This window comes from Anomalospiza imberbis, chromosome 6, assembly GCF_031753505.1.
Source record: "Anomalospiza imberbis isolate Cuckoo-Finch-1a 21T00152 chromosome 6, ASM3175350v1, whole genome shotgun sequence".
NCBI lineage: Eukaryota > Metazoa > Chordata > Aves > Passeriformes > Viduidae > Anomalospiza > Anomalospiza imberbis.
In genome coordinates this window covers 42,709,460-42,719,615 of record NC_089686.1, presented here as the reverse complement: position 1 = coordinate 42,719,615, position 10,156 = coordinate 42,709,460, and the positions used below count along the sequence as shown (strand labels likewise).

Sequence of the window (10,156 nt, the reverse complement as noted above, 5' to 3'; positions counted from 1 at the left end):
TTGCATATATTATTACATAAAATTAGTGCAGTCATCCAAAATGTTTCTTCATGGAACACTGACAAGTTTTACATGCTAGGGGTGAAGTTTTCTATGAAAAATGTATATTTGTGAGGGAAAACCAGAAGTTTTCCCAGTCTTAAAATTCAAAATATAATTCTGACCAAATTGGCATTTCAAGTTGCAGATGAAATTTAGCTTGGCGTCATCCCTGTGTCAGAGATGTGTCTTTTTCTATTTCATAATAATTTACCCCGATGTTCTTATTTTGAAAACCAGCCTTCAACAGCTGCTTCTTAGTATTTAGGAGCTGAAATTATTTCCCTGCAATTATAATTCCATATTTAATTTCCCTGAGACAGTACTGACTATAAGAATGGGCACTGGGGCAGCATTTATTTTAAGTCCCAAGTGTTTGGCTGGGAAGAGCAGGAATTTGAAGACAGCAGTGCCAATGACTTATTCTGAAAACAACACATGATGATATCTGCTGTCAATACACTGGGGGGGGTTTAATTGTTTTGTTTTTTTCAGTCCTAAAGAATTTCATATCGTATCACAGCCCTTACAACAGAATTCCGTTGAAAAATGTTAACAAATAATCAAGGCTTCATTTTGATGTGTGGGACCAGTGAATGCAATGAGCACTCATTCTGGCAACTTTTAAATCATCAACATTGCACCCTTAGTCTCTTTAATGTAAGGCAAGTGCTTGTATGCATAATTTTGTATAAAATGAATGAAAACCGCATATGACACTTCAGTGGTACCAGGTACAACCACCAAGAATCCAATTAACATTTGCAACATTCTGGAGTGAAAGAACAGCAGATGAGTCTTTCTTAAGGGCTTTAGGACCCATTAAAATTAAGATTTAAACTTAACCTGAAGAGATTGCTTTTGTGCATTTGTTTTCTGCAAGAGAAACTTTTTACAATTTATGCATGAAATTTATTTCTCAAAGCTGCAAATACCATCTTTGAGAGATTTGTGACACAGAATGAACATTTCAGTGGAGACTAAAATCTCCTTTGGGCAAAAACTAGGCTGAACACTTCTGAGGATACAACTGTGGAAGTACACAACCTGTGAAACAGCAAAGGAACAGTTGCTGGATCTGTGCTTCATGAGTTTGGCTAGTTATGTGGGGTTTTTAAAACTTTTATTTTTTACACTTTATAACACTGTTCTATTCTGTATCTGAGTGATGGAAGACAAAAAAATCCTTCTCTTTTGCTTATTTAAAATTAAATACCTGGTAATTTAATGAGGTGTCTGCCAGTTTCAATCTTAAAGGGAACTGAATAGCTATTCTCTCTTCACCTTCTCCATATTATTCATATCTCTCTTCATGCTTTTTCCAAAGTGAAGAATCAAATATATGTGGTTTTCCCTAAATCAATATAATTTTCTCCTTTGGATATCCTTTGCTTTTTTTCTGTATTTCTCCTACCTCAAATTAGTTCTTTTAAAATGAATTTTAGGAGATAGTAAACTTTCAAAGGGTTTATAAAGCAGTATATAAAGGATTTAAGGAGTGATTTTTTTGTCAACATTTTTTTTTCCTTGTAAGTCTCAACATACTTCTCTTTTGACTACAAATGCATATTGATTGACATTTTCAGAGAGCTATCCATGAATTCCAAATCCCCTTCCTGAGTAACAATATGTTATTCAGAACCACAACTGTATACATTTCATTACAGATTTTTTTTCTCCACATGCAGTCAATTCACAGTTGATTTTATCTGCTGTTTTATCACTAATTCATTTAGTGCTTTGAAATATTCCTGTTTCACTGCATGGTCAGTAACCTCTGGGTTTGACTATTTTAAACTTGAAGAGCAGAGGTCCCAATGCAGATTTCTATGGACAATCTAATGGCTAAATTTGTTTCTGTCCTTTATTTGTTTCACACCAGCCAGTAACCGATGAGGAAAACCATCTGTCTTATGCCATAGCAGCATAGCATATTTGACCTTAAATTCTAAAAAATAACTTTGGAAATCAAATATAGTGTACCAACCTATTTTTGCAAATATTTTGACAAGTTACAGAAAACAGGGTCACCTAGTTGGGCTGTTAACAAGGCTTAAATTGTGGATTAAAGCTTCCTCTGTCACATACCAGAATCAAAAACTATGAGTGCTCCCTGCATATCTCCTGCAGCACAGTATCTGGGTAAGAGGCAAAACCCAGCACTTCATGGAGACTCGCTCATACCTTCCACTTATAAAGATGCTAGCCGAAAATCCCACTGAAGCTTGGGCCACAATGACATGCACCTGTTTTCCTTTGCTCAGCAGGAGAAAACCTGATCACAGGACCTTTGTGGTGCCCCAGCCTTCAGAAGTCATTCCTCACCCATGCCCATCCCTTGAGAAATGAGAGTAGAATTGAACATAATCTGAGGAAGCATGATTACGTACAGTATTCCCTTAACATTAGAGAATTTGTCTGTAGAAGACATCTGTGATCAGATGTTTCCAGAATTTCCATTTGAACAATCCAATAAGACTTTGGAAATAACTTTTCTAGTCCCTGTTAGCACAGGTCAGAAGACGACAGTGAGGGTGAGATCCAGTCCATGACCCTTAATTGCAAACAGGTGTGTGAATTAGGAAAAGGGACTTCCCCAGCTGCAAGAGATCAGACAGGTCCAAGTAAAATTTCACAGTGCTATAAACTTACCTGTCAGAAATAAAGCACAGAGAAATTTGGGATAGAAAAAAAAAAAAAAAAGGATAGAAGCAGGGAAAAAAAACCCAAATAAAATAAAATACATTTATAAAAACACTCAATTGTCAAATATGGCCAGGATGATTTCTAGCTTGAATGATCTCTCCAAAATGATAAACTTAAAAAGACAAAGGTTTTCAGCAATACTTCAATTATTTAACTTTGCAGAAACAATAGTGTAAGCTGTACTTTTTGGAATATACAATTAAAATAATATTTTGTACTTAAAAAGAAGATACAAATATATTATATAAACAGAAATACAAGGAAACCAGCCGTTCTAAAAGAAGAACTGCATAATCCAATGCCTGAGTAAGAAAATGAGGCTCTTTATATTTTGTTGTGTTTTCCAATTTGTACAGTCAGTCAACTGCTCTCCTTTTTTCCCCCTGCCTCATCATAATGTTGAAAATATGCAGCTGCCTGCTCAATGGATTTAATGAATTCCAGCACAGGTGCTCCTGATTGTATTGCGTAAGGGAAATAATTTTTCTTTGTTTCTTTACCCTTTGTAAAAGACTAATAAGGTTATTGTAAAAGTGATTAGTTTAAAGCAGTTAAAAGTTGGAGCAAACTGATTCACAGCAGAAGCTGAGTTTAGCAGACGTTATTACTTGTTTGCAACTTCCAACTTGAGATTTTTTTAGAATGTCTGTATTGATTGAATAAATTTTTGTGAGACTTTGAAGCATCTTGAAAATATGACGTGGTAAGTACAAAAGATAGAAAAGGGAATACTGAAGGTTCAATCATTGAGATCTATCATTAAAAGTAAATCCTGGCCCTACTGATGTTGTCACAATTTTCCCAGCATGTTAACTACAGCCAGGAAATCATTTTTTTTTTTTTTTAAGCTGGGCAAAATTTAATTATTTGTTCAGCTTTGCGGGACTCAGAGTTGCCATTAAATGTATTCGGGGTAAAAGTCATCTCATATTATTTGAACAAAGCTGATTTCTGGTTCAGGCTCCTTTATCAGAGAAATAAAATCTTAGATGTTCTCTTCAAGTAATGTTGTGGTATTAGAGACCCTCTGAATTTCTGGATGTATGAACAGAACAAAAGAAATTTCAGCTGTAGAGTAAGTCTGTACAAGGACATCCAGAAATCTGCTTTGTGAGAGCAGAGCATGGGTGGTAAATGTCAGCAGACAAACACTTTTTCTGGGACATGAAAAATCCATCAGAACTGACTAGGCCCTGTGCATTTGGTTGGCATCAGATTAAAGGAAAGAAGCCAACAAATTAGAGATTGTTTTGATTTACTGTCAAGAAATGCCGATTATGTGAATGAGGATTCACAGTAGAGAGAGTCATGCAGAAGCTTCCCACTGTCAACACATTAACAAACAAAATGCAGCATGGAACCATGATAAAATTGTTTAGTGCTTCCCAGTTAAAAAAAAAACAAAAAAACAAAAAAACAGCTACAAACAAACAGCACACAAGTTTTGAAAAGCAAATAGGAAAGCTACAGTTAAGAACATCCAAAAATACATAGTCTTGTACTTTCCAGTCACAAGCTGAAAATAAAGAAAAATTATCTGTATTGAGAAAGGTGTGAAATTTCAGAACGTTATGATTTGTTCTGAAACGTTAACTTAGTAAGAGATACCAAAAGGAAAATCTAGAACTGAAGTTGTTGTTTAAGAGTTTGGTAAAGCATAACGGTCCTACCAACTCATTCTATTATGTGCTTCAATAGATCAAAAAGGTCTGTTAAAAATATAAAAAAGAAAAGGAGATAAGACAGTTTAGCCAATAATTCATAATTCATAAGGAAGTTTGTCTAAATGCAATTTTCGCATAGAAGGAGTTCCAGACTGGAACTCTAATGAGATTAATATGCACAAGAGAAACAAGGTGAATAAATCCTGTCCCCACCTAATAGCTGAATGAACAATGCTGTCTCTTCAACCTTTCATTTTCAGGTCATGCTATTAAATCACCTGTGCTATCTATATAACATGGCAGAAACTCAAGAATCAACCAAGCTCAGATGGGGGGACACATAGAAAAATGCCTAGGCAACATAGGTGGCATGGGAACCCATTTAACTCTTGTAATAAAATTCCAGCATATTGTTGGCATAAGAGGAATGCAAGAGCTGAATTAGACAAAAGAGTTGATGTACTTAATATTCCAGAGGAAAGGCATACTGAATACAGTAAACTTAAAATTGAGGCAGTGTCACTGAGGCATCTTGTCTGGTTAGGTAGCCATGTACTATTTCAGAGATACCATTATTCCAATCCATAATGGGTAATTTCTTTTTTTGCTTCACAGCCTGCCAACAAGTAAAACGTGTACTGTCTAATGAGTGTAATATGGTAGTGCCCAGCCTTTCACCTGTCTCTCCATGTACCAGCACACTCTCTTACGCAGTTCAAGAAAGGAAAATCTATAGTGAAAAAAAAAATCTGGTTTTGCTTAATTTGTTATTATTCATAAAAAAAGGTACCAAAGCTCAGGAAGAACCATATCTAAGGCACAGAGTTTATAGACAGGTCCTGTAATGAGTGCTGCCAAGTTCAGTTTGCTTTTCTTAGTGCTTTATTTCTCATAAAAGGAGTCACAAAAAAACAACATGGTTTTTTTCTTTGGTAAACAAGAGTTGCAGTCCCTCTAATGCCTGTTCCGTTCCACCCCTTCCTTTTATCTTTTTTAATAGAGACTGTCTCACACAGCTCTTTGCTTATTTGTTACTATTTGTTGGCTTCTGTCCATTAGGGTATTGCCAGGCTTGCTGGAAGAGCCCAGGGCTGTGTTATTCTTCTGTAAGTAATTGCAATGTCCTCAAGGCTATGCAAAAGAGGATGAAAATTATCTTTCTGCCCCACAACTCCTAATCATGGAAGACAGTTAAGCAGTTATTTTCTCACAAGAGCTCCTGATGCCCTCGTACTGCAACTTTTCCAGTAATTGAGACCTCTTCAAGAGCGGTGTTAGAATGCTTTATTGCACAGGAGTGGTAAAATAGAGCTATTACCTTCATTCTTCAAGTAAGAAGGGAATGCAAATATAACTTAAATGGCTTAAACTCAGATTCCCAAATATGCTGCTGTTATGTTATCTGGATGTTAGTTTTACCTGAATTAATTAGATCATCTGATCTCAGAGAGACTTTTTAATACATAGAGTTGCAATTTGGGAGAGTGCTAGTTGTTCAGTCTATTTTCAAATTTAGGCTAAGAGGAAATACCTGCCAAATTTAATGTCTATATCCCTATCAAAAGAGATTTTAATGTTTCAAATCAAAAATAAGTACCCTAGGACTGAATGAAATGAGGACTCTGGATCCATGCTGTGATCATTAAGCTTAGCCACTGGCTAATCAGAGCTCTGGATTTCCGTAAATACGCAGACATATCAATTTTCATGTGCAGAAATTAATGTCCACCTAAGCTTATCAGCAACAAGAGAAATCTCAGTGTCTGGAGGGAGCTCATAGTTTTACAGCAAGTCTCATATGCACAAGTTCTTTTGACTCCTTGTGAAATGCAGTGACAGATTTATGCTTCATTTTAAAAATGTGAGTGGAAGTAAAGTTACTGAGTAGTACAGACCAGTTACATCTGTATTGCCAGGGAAATGCTTATTTTGCACAAACTCTGAGGCAGGCTTTCAGGGAAAGCATACTGAAAAGGGAACATATTGAGATAAATGGAGATACAATGTCAGTAACCTTGAAACATGTAAAGATCTTGCAGTGCTTTCCAGGCTAACAGTTATAAATTCAAGAAAATCAGAGTCAAACATATTTGCAAAAGAAGGGAGAAAAAAAGAGCTAATATGCAATTAATGTTTATACAAGCGCATATTCAGAGTAACAAGAGATTAAACTAGAACCCAACAGGTATTTCCATCCCCCCATTACATTTTCTGATTACGTTTCTGCTGGTGGAAGTGGAGAAAGTGATGTAACTTAGGAGCAGAATTCTAGAACGCCAACAGGTAAGCATTCTTTTGACTCAAACAGTACTCTTCCTTTTAGAAACCATTTCCATGAGCTCCCCTAACAGTAGCTCATTTCTTGTAACCAGAATATTCTTTTTCTCTTCATAGAAGGCTTTGTGTAGGTACACAAAATGAATCAACTCAGGATATAAATTAATAGAGGTGTTTGGATGGACCACATGTTTCAGAGAACCAATTAAATAATTATTTTGGGAACTGAAATTTTGTTCTGTAGTTGCTCTTTGCTATGTAGATATTTGTAAATACCGCCACTGCAACGTCTCTGGAGAGGAAAGCACCCAAAATGATCCACCAAAATGAATGACTAAGAAAGAGTGGCTACTTCTGTATGTCCATAACTGTAGCTGTTTTTTTAACAGCTGTAACTGAACTTGCTGGTATTTATTGCTTGCTTTAAATACTGTCATATTCTCATTAATAAAAATGTCTCATTGAAACAACAACAACAAAAATATGCAAGCTTAATTTACTGGAAATATATATATTTCTTACTGTATTTTATTTTCCCCAATAGACTTTGTAATTTTTGAACAATTTTTTTTTTTGGTAGTAAACTGAGACTAGCAGGAAGGAGAAAGGGAAAATGATTTCTGAACTTTTCTTTCTGTTCACACTAATAATGCAATGCCATGAAGTTTGTAAGATGTCATTCCACAACACATTTCTCACAGACATTAAAGGCAGTTGATCTGTCCCACAAGAGAAGTTCTCTGTCTATCTTGCAAATATAAATAAGCAGTATTCCATTCACAGAGTAGCTTGCTTAAATCGTTCTTCTCTGGATTTCAATGACTGTAAAACAGGTTTCCAGATTTGAGGCTGAATGTGATTATATGAATAGTCTCATCAATTTCCTCTTTTGGATAAAATCACAATGAAAGGAACTGTTAAGAAGGTGTAAATTATAAAGATAATGAGTAAGCTACTGTAATAGAAATCAATAAATGAAAGGTTGGTTTAAATTTTTAAATGTTTACATTTTAATAGCATTGAGGAACTTCCATTTAAAAGTAAAAAAAAGAGAAAATCTGCTTTTTGTGCTAGTGGTTATGTGCAGCATTTTCTTTATAGCAATATGCAAATTAATTTCCCACTTAAGGTTTCTCTGTGGCAGAATAGCTTTTTATTTGATTCAGAGATTACTACGCATTACCTGGAAATTCTCCAACAGATATATTCCATAAGTGATAGGGGGCCAAATTACTTTCTGACTCTCTTGTTACCATCAGTCTTTCATTTTAACTGTCAGACAGAGAACAAACCCAAGTACATGTAGTTATTTCATGTTAACTGGAGCTAAGAAACTTTATGATTTCTTGAGTAGCCTTAATTTTCTTTCCTAAAAATGTTATAACTTAGATTCTCTTCTTGAGCTTCTTTTTTCAACACATTTTTATTTGCATGGTGTTTTAGCTGGGGGACAGAAAAAAATGGTGAGGAAAGAGGTTGGTCATTGGGTTTGAGTAGGTTTTTAGTGTTAGTTCTAAAGATTCTGCGTAATTTATTTTCTTCCCCAAGTCAATGAATCCTGATCAATATATCAGCCTTCAACAAAATTAATGTAGTTCAACAGATTGAATTTTCAGATGGTGACTGATGTCTTATTATTTTCCTAGAGGTGATGTGGGAAGGTTTCTTGAAAAATAAGTCTCTAAAACTCCCTTGATGGAGAAAACCATGAAATTAGAAGATGTGGCAGTCTTAGTTTTACTTGTTAATGAGATTTCACGGGTATGCATGAGAGAAAACCTTTGGCCTGAGGAGTTGCATGAGCTCTAGGAAAACATCTTTTGTTCCATACTTCAGTAAGATAGGTGAGCCTGCCTAATTTGAAAATAGTAAATTATAATTGTATTCAGAATACACAACCAATACTTATTATTGCCATGAGGAGAAATATAAGTAATTGAAAAATTTAATGTCAGAAGACTGTAATTATAATAAGAAAGCTTCAGAAGGGGATGCAGGCAATTAGGGACACAAACTGATAGCTGTCAAGAATTTCTGGGATTTGGACATCTGTTTGAAAAAATGCAAAGATAATAACTGTATGTGAATTAAAAAAAATATTTCAAAGCTATGAAAAAGAATCAAACCATCATCTCCTCACTGCTTTCAGCCACAGGAAGAGTCTGAGCAATCATACCAGTAGATGAGATTGCTGTAAAGCAACAAACTATTTAAAACCCTCACTCTTCTACATCACAGGCATCTGTTTCTCTATTAAGAAAGCTGGACATAATGGCTCTTGAATGACAAGAGTGAGAACCTTCTCTTCTCCCCTTCCATTTTTCTGTGCAGGTGGATGGAATAACTCCAGCTCAAATGTGTTACAGAGACAGAACAGGCTGACAACTGGCTAGAAAGGGGAGATACATTTGCCAGGCTAATGGAAGAAACTTCTCGGTTGTTGAGGGGCATCCAAGGAATGGGCTGCACATGCTCCACAGGGAGTGGAAGCAGTGCAACTCATCAACTTAGTTCACCATTGGATTTGTTTAATTATTTAATTCCTGGGTAGGAAAGAGACTTATATTGACTTCTCACCCTCCCTTAAATTTCTTTGTATTTCATTAAACCTGTGATGAGGTAGAGTAGGAGAAGTTTCCCAGATGGGCATAGCAACCCCCAGATATATTCTGGGCCCCAGCTCAAACAAGGTTAGAAGCAGAGAAGCCAAATTATCTCAAGGGTTACTTGTCTGAATGGAAGTAATGTTAATGAAAATATTTTAATTTTTGAGCTGAAGCGGAAAACCACAGATCAATAGCTTATCACAATATTTCAAGCTCTGGTTATTGGCTGCAAAAGGCATAGTAACAATGATGATGAAGACCAGAATCTGGAGAAATGCTTCAGTTTTCTGAAGTTTGATTTTCTGTTTTGTTTTCTGATACTTTTTTGTTTGTTTATTTTTTCCTGAAATTTTTTAAACAGATAAACATTTGTTTTGCATGTTTCTGCAAGAGACAGTAACAATTATGTCAAGCTATTGATGTCTCCATTTGATATGGAGATGGCAGCTGAAGCACAACACTACATCTTTAGTCCATTGAATACAAAAATCTCCTGAGGAAAATCCCATGGAGAACCCCCTATGTTAAAGAAAAACTGAAGTAATGACAGAGATGCTCATTCTCTGGTATCAAATGCATTTACCAAGATGCTTTGTAAAACAGTATGAAGCTTCTCATCTGTTGTTAGGAGAACAGGTTGCTTTTCCCAAACCTTGGCAATTCAGACTGCTGGCCTGCAGCAGAATTTTTACTGTGTGTATCCAGAAAAATGGCTTATATGAAGCAGAGATAACACTGTTATCAGAAGTTAATCTGCATGTGAGTGGAATGTGCTCACTGCTGCAGACATGATGAGTTTTATGTGTCATAGTTTCTTTCTGTGACTGTGTGTATGATTTATCTAGAATTGTGCCAGCGTTCAAT

At 35.6% G+C, this 10,156-nt stretch overlaps 1 long non-coding RNA gene across 1 annotated transcript; it reads right to left on the bottom strand.

Moving 5' to 3' along the window:
- Positions 1-817: 817 nt before the first annotated feature.
- Positions 818-2,166, bottom strand: LOC137476660 (uncharacterized). Its single transcript, XR_011000507.1, has 2 exons — positions 2,128-2,166; positions 818-1,086 (listed from the first exon to the last, which is right to left on the bottom strand). It is a non-coding gene; the product is annotated as an uncharacterized lncRNA (long non-coding RNA).
- Between the last annotated feature and the right edge of the window lie 7,990 nt (positions 2,167-10,156).